This window comes from Erpetoichthys calabaricus, chromosome 11 (assembly GCF_900747795.2).
Source record: "Erpetoichthys calabaricus chromosome 11, fErpCal1.3, whole genome shotgun sequence".
Classification (NCBI taxonomy): domain Eukaryota; kingdom Metazoa; phylum Chordata; class Cladistia; order Polypteriformes; family Polypteridae; genus Erpetoichthys; species Erpetoichthys calabaricus.
In genome coordinates this window covers 16884076-16901321 of record NC_041404.2, presented here as the reverse complement: position 1 = coordinate 16901321, position 17246 = coordinate 16884076, and positions in this window count along the sequence as shown.

Here is a 17246-nt window from a genome sequence, read left to right as displayed (position 1 = left end):
GCTTCTGTAAATGTTGCTAATAGGAGAGGAGCTAGCTGAGTGGAGAACTTCTTATAAAATTCGTCAGGGTAGCCATCGGGGCCTGCTGCTTTCCCACTCTGAAGTGACTTTATAGCATCTAATAATTCTGATAGTGCCAATAGTTTATCCAATTCTTCTGCACTAATTGTATCTATTTGTGGTATCTCTAATGCATCCAGAAATGCATTAGATTATGTCTTGTCTTCTTTAAACTCAGTAGAATATAAGGATTTATAGTAGTCTCTAAAATGCCTGCATTTTATTTTCATGGTCAATGATTTTGTCTCTGTTTGTGTTGGTGATTGCTGGGATTGCATTGCGAACCTCTTGCTTGTGGATTTGTTGAGCTAAAAGTTTATTAGCTTTCTCTCCATGTTCATAGTAATGATGTCTTGATTTATAAATAAGTTGTTCAGTTTCTTTAGTTGTCAAGAGGTTGAGTTCTGAATGCAGAGCCTGCCTTTCCCTATGAAGAGCCTCACTTGGACACCTGGCATGTTCTTGATCTATTCTAGTAATTTTGCTGGTTAGCTTTGATACCTGCTTGGTTTCCAATTTATTTCCATGGGAAAGATATGTGATAATCTGTCCTCTTAAGAAGGCCTTCAGGGTTTCCCAGAGTATTCATGCAGAGACCTCTGAGGATATACTTGTCTCTAGAAAAAAATGATTTGTTTTGATATAAATTCTGTAAAGTTCTCATCTGCTAATAAAAGTGGGTTAAGACACCATCTGTGAGATGAGTACGTGGGGCATAATGATTTTAGCTCCAAGATCAGAGGGGCGTGGTCGAAAATAACAATAGTGTCATACTTGCAGGATTTAATCGTAGGCAAGAAGTTGTTATCTACAAAGAAATAATCAATTCTTGAGTAGAAATGATGTACTGGTGAGTAGAAGGAATATGTTCTTGAGTTTGGGTTTAGAAATCTCCAGGGGTCTGATAAGTTGTGGTCAGTTACAAACTGTGTAATTATCTTTGCAGTGTTAGATGTCATCACCCCTGTAACAGGAGACCTATCTAGGTCTGGGTCTGGATTTAAAACACAATTAAAATCCCCAGCCATTATAATTTTATGAGTGTTCACATTGGGAATTGATGCAAGTACATTTTTGGATGAAGTCCCTATCATCTACATTGGGTGCATAAACGTTTATCAAAATCACTTTACAATTAAATAAATTACCCATGACAATCATGTATCTCCCTTCAGGATCAGATACAACATCTGATACTACAAATGAAACTGTTCTATGGATAAGAATTCCCACACCTCTAGTTTTTTTTTGTAAAGCTGGAATGGAACATTTGGCCAGTCCAGTCTTTTTTCAGCTGGAACTGATCCTTGCTTAATAAGTGGGTCTCCTGTAAAACTACTATGAGAATACTTTCTTTCTTTCTAATTCGTGATTCAGGCCTTTAACGTTCCAGCTCACAAAGTCAACTGTCCCATCTTGGAGACATTGATTCCGAATTTTTTATGTCATTTTGTGGTCTTAACCGAAAGTGAGACAGCTTTGACCTTAATGTCCAATTTTCCCAGGGGTTATTGCCATGCAGTCTATTGTTACATTGGTAATTATAATTATAAGGATTAAAAGGATAGATTAGAGATAGCTTGCTCTCTTTCTCTCCCCCCCATGTACCCCACCTCCCCGTTTTGCCTCCCCACGTAATGCTGGACCCCACTTCACAAAGTCCCAGTCCTCTGACATACCTAGAGACAGAACATGTCCAAAACACGTCCATTTTCCAACTCTTCATTACTCGTTCACTCTCCTTTTACACACTTATTCTGGCTTCTCTTGTTCCTCTGGCCTCTCTTTAATTCACCATTTCAGTTTTTGTCCAAACAAAGCTTCCCAACTCTGCTCAATAACCTTAAGGGAAATTTGGAAATTTTTTGGGGTTAAACCTGTAGTCTGTGAATGGGCTCTGGAATGTCCTTGGAAACTCCTGAGGTCATACTCCTATTATTTCCTTAGCAAGTTTCAACATCCCTGAAATCCTAGACATTACATTTCTGTTAGAGAGTCAAGCCACCTCCAGTATTCATGTCCATAGCAGGATTAGGAGCTAACTTTTAGTATGAGGGACCCCTGAAGTCTGTGTTGTCAGGATGTGCTTTATACACATTTACGTCCCAGGGATAATTAATTGAGACACAGTGGAATGTGTCCCTGTGTCACTGGTAATGTTGTCACTATCAGTGCACTTACCATCAGGACATTTTATGGCCTAACTGCTGCCATTCAACAGATCATATTGCCTGTGGCTGCCATCCCTTTTGAGAGCTCTGTTACAATATTTATATACATTATGATGGAACCAGGAAGGAAAGGGTGACACAAAGCAAGGGCAGGGCTGGCAGGAATATATATGCATATATGGTATATATTTTATGCAAAAGAATCACTCTGTAGGAAAAGAAAATATTACATTCTGGACACTTTTGTTATCCTCTAAAGTCAGAAAGTTAATCACTACTGATGTATGCATAGCAGGAAGTTCTTGCATTCACACACCCCTGATGGAGAAGAAAGTGGATTTGTAATTTAACTTCAGACTGAGCTCCAGTACCAAAAATAGACACAGCATCTAGTTGACAAAATAGTTATCTTTCCCTTTTATTTAGAGTGCCTATGCAACACACAGCCAAATACTGCAACAGCTCCACCTAATGGAATTACAGAGATCAGCTCAGTAATTTATGGCCAGCACGCAATGTTATTGCTGAAAATGTGGCATTTGTGATAATTTAATATCTACGGCTTTATAATGACATTACTTTTTCACTCTCAGTTTCTTTAAAATGCTACATTCTCAAGTGACATTTAGATACATTTTTTAAAAATTCTTATGTAGTGGTCAGTAGCTGGTTTTTTTTTCATCACATTCAAGTTGAAGATAACATTTGTAGGTTTTTAAGCAGATGATCATGAGAGTTTATTCTGCCTGGCTGTAATGGTGTAAATCAATTGAAAGGACAGGCTTGCTCAAAGTCACAAATCTGTATTCAGACAGCATTGTAACTGCACATACACTGTGAAAGGACAACCAAACTAAATTCGATTTTTACCTCATGAAAGCTTATAGATTCCAATTCTGCTCTTGTTCCTTTTGCTGCAGACTTACCCGTGTTTGCCAGCCCTATGAGAATGATAAAATGAAAGTCTAATGCAAACTGACAAAATATTCTCTATGAATAGAAAACATGTTTTTATTTAAAGAGACATGATTAAAGTAAGCCTTAGAATGGACATGATATTGACCTCCGGAATAGAAAGCGAAAACTCTGTATTTTAATCTATCTCTGAGAGAGTCACCTTGAGAAATTCTATACATTGTGTGGATGCCATATCTCTTTTCCACCTCTATCAAATTTACACTCATTTCCTATGTATTGCACTACCGAGTTCAAAGTATGTATAGTATGGGCACGTTTATTTTATGATAAATCCAGTTGAGAAGTTAAATTAATTACAGAAATAAGACTCTAGTTAGGCAGCACATAAAGAATGTAAATAGTTTTATAATATTTTGTAGATTAATAGTTTAATGTAATCTTTTTTGTTATTTTGCATTTGCGTTATTACTAAACTTAAAAATTTAATTTATTATCTATCAATCTATCTAGGGAAATAAAGTAAAATGTAAAAAACAATACTCCCAATGCGGATAATCCACATGACTATGTATAAGAATAAGCAAATTCACAAGATATGAATTATATTATAATATATTATAGTAGATGGCACAGTGGTGCAGTGGTAGCGCTGCTGCCTTGCATGGGAGTTGCATTGTTCTCCCTGTGTCTGAGTTGGCATGTTTGTGTTGGCAGTTTCAAAGACATACTGGTTAGGTGAATTGGTGACGCTAGATTGGCCCTATTGTGTGTTTGGAGTGTGGGTGTGCGTGGCGTGTGGTTCCTATTTGATGGACTTGTGCCCTGTCAAGCCATGCTAGCTGGAATAGGCTCAGGACACCCTGTGACCCTGGTCTGGACTAAGTGGGATAGAAAATGACATTATATTATACCAGTAACGGCGCACAGCACCATAACATGCAGTGAATACACCTGACTTGAGCATTCATAGTATTCATACTCTTTCTCTGTACGTTTAGCATTCATTTGCTCAAAGGTTGATGCGCTTGCTGCTTCCTGAGCAGCTCTCCTTTTCTCCACACTAGCGGCCCACTTCTTCTCTTCTTTCGTTGGCATCTTTTCGCGTTACAACTGATTAAGTCAGTGTTTGTGTTGAAATTACTTAGTACGTTTTCTTTAATTTTTCATTTAAGCTGGCACTTAAGTCTTCAATCTGCCTCAAGAATGATATTAAGATATGAAGAAGTAGAGGAAGTGACGGCGAAGGTGGTAGGGAATGAGAATGGCATCCGTACACATGTGCCACATGGCCGCCCTGCTGACCGCTGCCGAGAGTTGATTCTACAATAAAATAAAATAAAAATAAAAAGAGGAATAACCTTGGAGGTCAATCATCATCCTGAAAGCAGATAGTAGACATCACGTAGTATATGTGTACCAAATTTCAGGTCAATAGTTCAAACAGTTTGTGAGCTACAGGTGATTTAAAATCCTGGACAGACAAATGAACAGCCACGGTAGCATATTATATATAAAGATTATATTATATTATATTATATTACGGCTGCAATTGGGTCCCAATGTGGTGGGTGTGGCAATTACAGCACATGCTCCCAACCTTTATAATAGAATAGAATAGAATAGAATAGAATAGAATAGAATAGAATAGAATATTCCTGAAATAGACTGGGGCATTCTCCTGGACTATTTCCTGCCTTGTGCCTCATATAATTTCCAGTCCTCACAGTGACTATCAATTGGAATAAGCAGGTCAGAGAATGCTATGCTATAATATAGCTGTGAATTTATTATCTGTTTACTTTTAGTCTGGTTCTGGGTTACCAGAATCAACCTCTTCAGTACTAGGCAAATGTAGGTACAAGTGCTAGTCAAGCAAGGAGTGATGAGACAATGTTTTTCTGTAAAGTGTATGATCTGTAAGGATTGCTGGAAGGCTAATTATTCATTACGTTTCATCTGTTTAATCCTCAAAGTTGCAGGAAAAACAGGGAATTCTATAGGCAAAGTTGTCTGCCCCTGTCTGTGGAATTTATTCCAGAACTTTGGTAGAAGTGACCACAGGGGGTAAGTGAAGACATTTCTGGGTAGGAGTTTAACTGAATCTGGTTTCAAGAGGACAAATTAGTAAAAAGGTTTATGGGTGGTAGGAAGAGGGTGGTGTCTTGACTAATACAAAAGGAGTGAGAGATGGCAGGTGACCAAAGGGATGAGCCACTCTCTCCAAGCACATGGATTCAGCCCAATGTTAACTGCAGGTTTTAACTTTGTCTTTCTTTGTGTAATCCTACCTTTTGTGCTTTGTAAAAATATATAAACAATTTTCAATGCCAAGGCCACCTTTTCTATACAAATGCTAATTACACTATTCCAACACCATCTTAAATATGTCCTCTTCTTCTAGATCAGAGGTCCACTCTTAGGTTCACCACACTTTGCAAAAGTACATTTAATTGATGCAGAATTCTTCAGTCAAACCGTCCATGAACTTGGTGGCAGGGCCTCATTTCTTGTTTGCTTAATTCAGCTCCCAGTTCTTTGATTTATTGTAACTGCACTGTATAAAATAGCTTACTTGCTTTATAATTAGAACTAGGGGGCTCCGCCCCCTGCTCGCTTCGCTCGCCAACCCCTGGTCTTGGGTAACCCGAAATAGATTTGAAAGAGATTATTTATCTCCGTCAGTTGTGGTCTTTCGTTTTGAACCCGTGCCTGCTTTGCTTCCGCAGTTTCAGACATGCGTTGTAGGCGCCTGCGTTCATTGATCTTATCCAGGTGGGCTCGTGTTTGTATCGTTGAGCTGTATTGTGTTTGAATTTGGTGTAAAGCGTTCAGCGGTTTGTACAATCCCAAGCAGCACATTATTCCTAACTTCACTCCGCAGTAGTGCCACTCACAATATGGCGGTGACGCCTGCGCCTTTCGTACTATCTTTGTGGACCTGTGGGTCCTCCGTAGCCTCTCACGTTTGACTCTGGGGTGCAGCGCAGAATCCTCTTTTGTGTGTGGTTGTGTCGTTAGTGGTAGCTATGGGCGCGTTGTTGCTTCATTTCTCATTCACGTTAGTTGAGCTCTTTCGTTCTTGGGCCGTGACTCCTTCGTTCGCGGTGGATACGACTTCGCTTGTGGTGAGACGAGCACCTGCGCAGTACGTCTCATGGTCCCATCGCCGTGTCCCTGTGTCCATATCCGGTTTATTCTCGGTTAGTGATATGGATGTTTCATATGAGTTTGCCCCACCACAGTAACCTTCAGAATGTGTTAGCTTAGTATATACAGAAAAGAGTTTCAGATGAAGATTAGATTAATTCTGACACACTAATTGTATTGTATTCCTCTTTATTACTCTTCTTGTTTATTACTCTGTGAAAAGTGCATTCAGATGGATAATTTTGCTTTCACACCCACATGCATATACAAAAACAGCTCTCAGAATATCAAAGGATTAGAAATATAACACCTCAATACTAAGCTGAAAAACTCCTAAAAATGCTAACATGTCAATATCTCCACCCAATCTTTATAACATCTTCTACCTGAAAGCAGAGAAACAAAATCCAGGCCACTGCTCCCAGTCCTCTCATCCCCCTGTGGGGTGAAGACATCTTATTTGCTGTTTTCTACATAATCCTGCCTTTTGTCTTTAACACTCCTTTTCTGCTAGGCAGTGTCCTGACAGGCTCTGCTGTCTCATAACACCTTGCTTCATACCCAACTATTTTTTTGGCTTTGCACTTTTCATCTTTAAAATAACAGTGCATTAAATGTCAGACTTCAGTCAGACACACAAACATCTCGAACAATGCCTGAGCAGTAGCCAAAGGTGAATGACAGACGCTGGTAAAGCAAATTTCTTTTCTCTCTAAACCAAGAATTATTTTCTTTTTCTTTGCTCACCAATTGCTTGTGCCATTATCAGAAAGTGGCAATAATAGAGACTGCAGAGTCAAACTCAAACAGATTGCGAGACCGCAGTGTGACAGTTGCTTCCGTCTTGCATAAACAATGTGCATCAGGCACAAAATTAACTTATGGACTCAAAAATTCAATTTAATTACACCAGATATTCTTGTGGAATTATATGGCATACAACATTTGGCTGACTTTCTCTTCATAGTGTGCATATCTCGAGTTGCATTTAATTTCTATACAATGCACTTAGTTTTAAGAGGTTCAGAGCATTACAGAAATTCGACAATACCCACTTAATCCACTGCACCATTGCAGTAGCCATTGCTTGCCCCAATATCACCAGAAGTAACACAGGAATCCGCTCTGGAAGGGAAATTTACATTTATTTTTTGGGCAGACACCTTTATCCAAAGCGACTTACAAAAATCTGAGATACAATTGATTACATTTGTTTTCTTTTTCCAGTTGGAGCATAGGTGGGTGAAGTGGCTTGCTCAGGTTCACACAGTGTCAGTGGCAGGATTTGAACCCACAACCTCATGGTTTGAAGTCCAAAGCCTTTACCACTGTGCCACAAGGTACAATCACAAGCACATCCACAGTACCTCATATGGTACCAGTTTACCTTAAATGGACTTCTTTGGGATGTGGGAGTAACAATGGAGGAACCAGATAAAAATCCTTCGAGTAGTGAGAAAGCGCTATATAAATGTAAAGAATTGTTATTATTATTTTCACAGACATGGGAAGAATGTATAACGTCCACACAGAGAGTGACCAGACTGAAAATCCAGAACCCTCAAGCTATGAGACAGAGCAGTGTTAACCTTTCCGGTGCCACTTTGCAATTACTGTATGTATTTAATAAAATGCAAACTATCCATCATAATATATGCATCGTGCTAAAAAGGTTATGAACCCCTGCTGCTCCACTGTTAAATGTCTCACTTTGATTGAAAACTACAGGGTAGCCCATGAAAAAGTGACCCACCTCCAATCGATTCCATGATGTTACAAAGAGTGTACATGAACATGCTGAAACGGGCACAGAGATGTATTGACGCACAAGGAGATCACTTTCAGTATCTACTGTGAATGTGAGTACCAAATCTGATCATTTTTCTCTTCACCACGTAATGCAGTCGTCTTGGTGGAGGCGGGCCACTTTTTCATGGGCCACCCTGTATTTAATGTGGAATACTTTTCAAGAACTACATTAAGGGTTCACATATATTTAGGCAGCATATGTGTATTTCTCCCTGATCCTCCTTGGGAAGGTGATGATGGTAATAAGCAACAGTTTTCAGCTATTCATAGAGAAGTCCTAAACATTCCCAGGTAGCAAAGAGATACAATTCTGGCAAAATTTTCTGGATCTCCCTTTGAGTCGCCTCACACCATGCCTAGCATACTTCTCATGAAGACCCTTAGTGGGCATCCTCAGTTGATCTCCATATTAAAACAAAGGGTTTTTCTGAATCCAGGTGTACAGCAGCTTTCCTCCAAAGCCCTCCCTGATTACTGTGATCCTAACCCTATCACAGTGTGCCTTTCAATGCTGCATGTTAACCTTATTTTGGCAGCTTCAGGTTATTTTTGCCAGTAGGCCAAGCTTAGGACCATACTGTTGAATAGGGATGTTGACTGGCTGATTTAAGTATGTCATAGCATACAGACACTGGTCCACCAATATCTGGGTACCTACTGTGAGCAGAAAAATACTTCACAAGCTATCACAGTACTTTCAGTGGGCAGCAATGCTTATATCTGGCCCAATGAGTCCATTATGTATTCATCTTTAACTCTTTGAGGGCTGAATATTTTTTATCAAAAATGCAGTTTTCTGAAAAGCACACAAAGCAATGGTTTCAGACATAAATCAATATAAAACATCTGTTGCTGCGTGCCGTGGCTGCTGTCGGTGCCTGCTCGGCATCTCTGATGGTAGAGGTTGTGCGGGTGAAGCTCAATGGACAGCAGGAATGCATGGAGGACCAGCTGCCTGGCTGTTGTCACTGGGTAGGTGTGTTGTGGTGACAGTCGCAATGAGATGCAATCTGGTTTGTACCTCTTGTCATCATAAGTGATGGCCGTCCCAGGCGAATGGTGCTGTAGGCACATCAGTTACACAAATGTGTTCAGCACTACGATCACCTGGGAACTGATCAGCGGATGCTGGTACCTCTTGTTTGTTTTCAAACTTCAGCTCTAGATCACTTGCATCAAAATTGGAGTCCGACAAGTCACAGTGTGATTCAGGAAACTGAGGTCAAATAAATGAAGCTAACCTTCCTTCTAGCAAAGAGAATCAAACTAAAACAAAATAGCAAGTTTTATTGCAGTTTACAGTGGATTATCATCCTGTACCCCTGAATTTTGACAAATGTTATCATCCGCCTTGAAGGAGTTAAAAGGATTATCATCTTTCTCAAATACCACTAGTTATCATCAGACATTAAGTGAAATCCATGATGTAACACAGAATATATACACTTATCAATAAAAGCTGACCATGTAATCATTTTAGATGGTTCCAATAGAGGTGGCGCAGTGGGTAGCACTGCTGCCTCACAGTTAGGAGACCTGGGTTCGCTTCCCGGGTCCTCCCTGCATGGAGTTTGCATGTTCTCCCTGTGTCTGTGTGGGTTTCCTCCGGGTACTCCAGTTTCCTCCCACAGTCCAAACACATGCAGGTTAGGTGCATTGGCGATCCTAAATTGTCCCTAGTGTGTGCTTGGTATGTGTATGTGTCCTGCGGTGGGCTGGCACCATGCCCAGGATTTGTTCCCTGCCTTGCGCCCTGTGTTGGCTGGGATTGGCTCCAGCAGACCCCTGTGACCCTGTAGTTAGGATATAGCAAGTTGGATAATGGATGGATGGTTCCAATAGAATGAAAACTGTGGTCATAATAGGTGGAGGTCAGTGCCAGTAAAAGCTGAACATTCTTTGCAAAATCCTCAGTTAACTGTAGCCATGAAGAAAGGACTTACGTTGTTAATACTAGGAGGAAATGAACTGAACATTCTAGAACTGATAGGCACTTGAACAAAAATGAACATTTAACTCAGCACAGGAATGTTGTGAACACTTAGCTGACTACAGACTTAGCTGTTAAGCGAAATTAAAGTGTATGTGAGTGGCAGGACAACCATTGTCAAGCAACAATAAACAGTTGCTTAACAAGTGAAGAAGCTGATAGCTGTTGTGAGTTCTGTCAAGTTCTGCTGTTTCTCTTACACTTATATTTGGCTGGGGTGCTAGAGCCTACTTTTGCCATGCAATTAATTTCTTATATGGAAAAGCAGCTGTTGTTTGACCTTTATCAGTTCAGTTTTAGAGCCAAGCCCAGGAAGGAGACTGTCCTGAAGAAGGCTGTGAATGATATTCTTATAGCTGGTGATGGCGGCAGTTGTTCTGCTTTTATACTGTTGGCTCTTTCACCAGCTTTTGGCACATTTGTGAGATTTTGTGTTTATTCAATACCCTGAATCAAATTTAGCACTTAAAAATTAACGCAGTTCTGTCATTTTTTCGGTGTTACGTACAGTACTGTAATACATAATGTATTAACATTTGAAGTACAAAAATAGTAAATACTACTTTAACAGCAAATAAACTAAAACAATACCATTTTTTATGAAAATGTTAAGGTATGGTACAGTTGCAATTTGTCTGGCGAATAAAGCTTTGGGCACCCTTTCAAATGTAAGACCTCAGTGATCATCATTAGTCTGGTCAGGCTTGGCTCATTAGGTGTTAGTCTGGTCAAAGACTGACACCTGATAACATTTCCAGAGCCTAGTAAATGTTCTGCCTTCAAACACTGTACAACACTCACCACCATGGGCTGTTCTATGTAACTAACTGAAAATCTGAAAATTAAACTAATTGATCTGCAGGTAAGGATGGAGAATTTCTCAAATGTGCAGGTGGCACATTTATTCTTTTATCTTTTTAGTTCATCAGATAAAACAAAACCGTGTGTTAGTATTTTCATAAAAATTGAGTTTAGTTTGTGTGCCGTTGAAGTTGTATTTACTATTTCTTATCTCAGATGTTAATAATATAGGTAATTTGGATGGAGTTTCGCTGCAGTGGGCTGGCACCCTGCCCGGGGTTTGTTTCCTGCCTTGCGCCCTGTATTGGCTGGGATTGGCTCCAGCAGACCCCCGTGACCTTGTATTTAGGATATAGCGGGTTGGATAATGGATGGATGGATGGATGGATGGGGTTTCGAAACCTTTGCATGAAACTATATGCATGAGGCAACAATTTTCATCTTTATGTGCTCACCTACCCCTGAGACCCAAGGTGTTACATAAGGGCCAGACCTTTGGGTGTAATTATTAGCTTGGATGGAAATTGTATTTTTTGCTAATGACAGTGAGATTTGTGTTCACACAAAGCCTTCCCCTGACTTTTCATCAAGCTTTCAGGGTGAATTTCTACTTGTATCACACTCTTTAAAAGACAGATATATTGTTCACTTTTTAAATCCATTGGACGCATTAATATCGATGGTTGCACGGTTTTTCCTATTACATAAGTTAGGAACTTATGTAAAAGGAAATGTGACACGTCATTTAAGGCTGATGTTAAGAATGTAACCAGATCCACTCTCTTTCAGCTAAGGAACATTTGCCACCCATGCTGCTGAAACACTTACGCTTTTGTCATTTCTTGAGTACTGTAATGGTCTACTTTTTGGTGCTTCAACTTATAGCATGTTCAAAACTTTTTATCTTAAGCCATTCAAAACCTTGAGGACATATAACTGCTTGACTCATGTCCTTGTACTGGTTGCTTTTAAAAATTCATATATCTTATAAGCCTCATTTGCGTACATATAGAGTCATCCATGTCAATGGTCCCATCTATCCTGCTAACATGTTCCATTATTACACACCATGTCAGAATTTGTGGTCTAATGATGAAGGATTACTTATTGGCCTTCATACTAAGTATAATTCATTGGGTAACTGAGCATTTAGTACTGCAGTTTCTATGTTACGTAGCATTATGTTGTGTTATATTCGAAATTCTTCTAAATTTGCTGCTTTTAAAACTAACCTATCTTGTGAAATAGACATACATGAATGTGCTGATTGTTATCTTTAGTAATAAATTGTTTTACTCTTATCAATTTATTTGATCCATTCTTGCATGTCCCTTTTTAACTTATTTATGTACAATACCCTTGAGTGTTATGGAAGGTGGTTAATAATTTATTATAATTATTGCACACCCACACCCACACTCACACTCACTCAACTTTAAGTCACCTTAATACACGTGTTTGATGTTGTTTTTTGGAAAAATCACTGGAGACATGTGGGTGATTTGAAAACTCTTATAGACCATGGCTGTACTAGGAATCAAACCATGAATCAAGGCAACAAAAAAAATTGTGCACCTTATAAGATTTAGAACTAATAATAATCTAAAATTAATTCCTATTATGCATAAAAAGTAAAAAAAATCAATCAATAAATAAAATAACTGTCTGATGGCTTTGCTTGTAGTCACATGTATTCCTAAAGGTATGTAACCATAAATGTTATCTTACTAATTCACTTAAATCTCTGTTTTGTTTGATATTTTCCTTTGCTATTTAGCTGTAATATAATTGAATTTCACATTTATAGGGGTAATAAAGTTCACCTTGACCTGGACTATGCAGCCACAAAAGAACAGAGCGCAGTCTCTAAGAACCTTACCAGTTGTCATTTGTGTCTAGTTGTATCAGGAGTGAGCTGGAATGAGATGGCTGTGTCACTTGAGAAGGTCACCTCTTGGAGGTGATAAAACATGCTTGCTTTGTCCTGAAAAAAATTACTTCTATTTTATCTGCTATAAAACATTTTGTCTCATTCTGTGAGGTTAAATGATTCCAGTTCTGAATATAATAATTAGAAATAACTGAGGTATTACTACACCATAACATACCATAGCATAACCTTCTCAAACCTGCTCCCAAGTATGAATACCTACTGTATATTCTGAATAGAAGGAGCAGGTCTGTGGTCTGTTGAATAAAATCTGAAAACAGTTTTAACATTGCCTTATGTCATTTATTTTGAGTTATACTATTGCATAAATTAGAAAAACACACACACAAACACAAAGTAGTCTAAATAGGAAGGGTATTGAACATCTTATGCAAAAGCATTTTAAATGTATTTTAGATCAAACTTGTCAAAATGTGCAGAAAAGTAACACAATTAACACTAGAATCCCTGAAGGCTATGAAATAACTCATAATCTCTGCCCACCTTAAATCCCTTTACACCTCTCCAGCAACGTCTTTTGTTTTGTAAATGTGTCGATTAGCGCAAGCAGCCTACTATCCCATCCCCCGCCTGGACGGAGCTCAGCTCGTGGGCAAAAAGTTCTCCCAGCTCAAGCCAAGGCTCCTTATCTGCGTATGAGTTACCTGGAGTTCTATAGGGTAAATAATACAGTATATCGTTATTTGGAATACATGCATTTCTTGTGTGTTCCATGTCTACAAAGATCTCGGTAAGTGTAGGATGAAAGGAAATGCTGAATACATACCTAAAGCAGAAACTTTTTCCATGTTATACTAATAATGACTAGAAGTGTATAATGTGTGAAGACTTTAGTCCAAATATCAACTAAACACATGCGTTTTTATTCAAGAATATAACCAAAGGAAAAAAATAGCATTCAATTTACAAGTGGCTGTCAATGAGTTAAAAACTCAAAAAATGATATACTGTTAGGGCCATAAATATTTGGACACAGACAATATTTTTCTAATTTTGGTTCTGTACATTACCACAATGAATTTTAAATGAAACAACTCAGATGCAGTTGAAGTGCAGACTTTCAGCTTTAATTCAGTGGGGTGAACAAAACGATTGCATAAAAATGTGAGGCAACTAAAGCATTTTTTTAACACAATCCCTTCATTTCAGGGGCTCAAACGTAATTGGACAATTGACTCAAAGGCTATTTCATGGGCAGGTGTAGGCAAGTCCGTCGTTATGTCATTATCAATTAAACAGATAAAAGGCTTGGAGTTGATTTGAGGTGTGGTGCTTGCATGTGGAAGATTTTGCTGTTAACAGACAACATGTGGTCAAAGGAGCTCTCCATGCAGGTGAAAGAAGCCATCCTTAAGCTGCGAAAACAGAAAAAACCCATCCGAGAAATTGCTACAATGTTACAAGTGACAAAATCTATAGTTTGGTACATCCTGAAAAAGAAAGCAAGCACTCAGCAACGCAAAAAGACCTGGATGTCCACGGAAGACAACAGTGGTAGATGATCGCAGAATCATTTCCATGGTGAAGAGAAACCCCTTCACAACAGCCAACCAAGTGAACAACACTCTCCAGGGGATAGGTAGGCGTATCGATATCCAAGTCTACCATAAAGAGAAGACTGTATGAAAGTAAATACAGAGGGTGCACTGCAAGGTGCAAACCACTCATAAGCCTCAAGAATAGAAGGGCTAGACTGGACTTTGCTAAAGAACATCTAAAAAAGCCAGCACCGTTCTGAAAAAACATTCTTTGGACAGATGAAACCAAGATCAACCTCTACCAGAATGATGGCAAGAAAAAAGTATGGAGAAGGCGTGGAACAGCTCATTATCCAAAGCATACCACATCATCTGTAAAACACGGTGGAGGCAGTGTGATGGCTTGGGCATGCATGGCTGCCAGTGGTACTGGGACACTAGTGTTTATTGATGATGTGACACAGGACAGAAGCAGCTGAATGAATTCTGAGGTGTTCAGAGACATACTGTCTGCTCAAATCCAGCTAAATGCAGTCAAATTGATTGGGCGGTGTTTCATGATACAGATGGACAATGACCCAAAACATACAGCCAAAGCAACCCAGGAGTTTATTAAAGCAAAGAAGTGGAAAATTCTTGAATGGCCAAGTCAGTCACCTGATCTTAACCCAATTGAGCATGCATTTCACTTGTTGAAGACTAAACTTCAGACAGAAAGGCCCACAAACAAACAGCAACTGAAAGCCGCTGCAGTAAAGGCCTGGCAGAGCATTAAAAAGGAGGAAACCCAGCATCTGGTGATGTCCATGAGTTCAAGACTTCAGGCTGTTATTGCCAGCAAAAGGTTTTCAACCAAGTATTAGAAATGAACATTTTATTTCCAGTTATTTAATTTGTCCAATTACTTTTGAGCCCCTGAAATGAAGGGATTGTGTTAAAAAAGTGCTTTAGTTGCCTCACATTTTTATGCAATCATTTTGTTCACCCCACTGAATTAAAGCTGAAAGTCTGCACTTCAACTGCATCTGAGTTGTTTCATTTAAAATTCATTGTGGTAATGTACAGAACCAAAATTAGAAAAAAGTTGTCTCTGTCCAAATATTTATGGACCTAACTGTATACAGATGGGTTAGTAATATCAGATATTTAGTTACTTCTATTATACAGAATATTTTACTTAGAGATATGGTGAGAAACGCAGACATCTGGTAGAGGCTAGGAGAAGAGCTGCTGACTCTCCATATCGAGAGGAGCCAAGGGAGGTGATTCGGACATCTGATAAGGATGGAATTTTCCATGCACAGCCAGCTGGGAGGAGGCCCTGGGGAAGACCCAGAGCTTGCTGGGTGGATTATACTGTATCTCTCAGAAGGCCTAGGAATGGCTTGGGTTCACACGGTGTGAACTGGTTCGTGCAAGTGGGAAAAGGGACGTATGGGCCTCACTAATGAGATTGTTGCCCCCAAAATAAGGCTTCGGATAAGCGGTGGAAAATGAATGAATGAATAAATTAATTATATATTTCACTAGTTATATGGAATTCATCCATTTGAATTTATAGCACTGACAGCTGAGAAGACCTGTTCAGGATTACATAGTGAATTGGAGGCAGGAATTAAAAAGGCAGCCTTGTGAATTAACATCCACTATGTTAGTCACTACACCACACTACAGTTAAGGTCATGACTTAGTGGGAATAAGAGCAATCAGATCACATTGGTCTTTTCATATTGTATGTTCAGAGTATGCACAGTAGTTCTCTAAGTCAACATATTTTATTTATTCTTATGGTCTTGTAACCTTGGGCCAGGATTCTACATTCTGGTTTCCGAAACTTTATCCTCTCCTTAATTTTAAACTTTTTGCACACACACTAAAACACACTGGTATTTTTGCACACACTTAACTCACCATCTTTGACACTTGCTGTATGAATTATTAGGCATATAAAAAGGGATAATGACAGGTTTAGTTTAGAGGTGTAATATGGCAATTTGATTTATAAAGTGTTTTGGAACAGTGTACATTATTAAAAAGAATATATATAATACATCCTTTATTAAGAAAAAGACCTGTATTAGATGAGCAACATTGTATGAATGGATATATAAATTAATGTATTTGGTTATTCATTTTGGCCAGATGCATTACTCTGTTAGCACTTTCTATTATTTTTATCCACCTTGATAAAAGGATGTGTCATTGTATTTGTGTTTATATCTGGTTTCTATGTCTCTTTCATTCCAACAGATTGCATTTACAAATCTCATACCAAATGGCATATAACAGGGACAAATGCAATGCATTTTTCATTCTAAAAAATCTTTCATTACTAAAAATGTTTGTGGTGCGCCATCTGTTGGAATGACAAATACAATGCATTTTATTACCACATGCATTACAAAATACAACAACAACATTTATTTATATAGCACATTTTCATACAAAAAGTAGCTCAAAGTGCTTTACATAATGAAGAAAAGAAGAATAAAAGACAAAAAAGAAATTAAAATAAGACAACCTTAGTTAACATAATAAGGAGTAAGGTCCGATGGCCAGGGTGGACAGAAAAAACAAAAAAAAAACTCCAGAAAGCTGGAGAAAAAAATAAAATCTGTAGGGGTTCCAGGCCACGAGACCGCCCAGTCCCCTTTGGGCATTCTACCTAACATAAATGAAATAGTCCTCTTTGTAGTTAGGGTTCTCACGGAGTCACTTGATGCTGATGGTTATACAGACTTCTGGCTTTTAATCCATCCATCATTGTTGGAACATCATGGTGCTTTGGGTAGATGGTGGTGGCTTGCCACCACCAATAGGACACCGGAAAAGGAAACAGAAGAGAGAGTAGGGGTTAGTACAAATTTTGAATGAATAGTTATTATAATGAATTGGATATACAGAGTGTCAGGATTAAATTA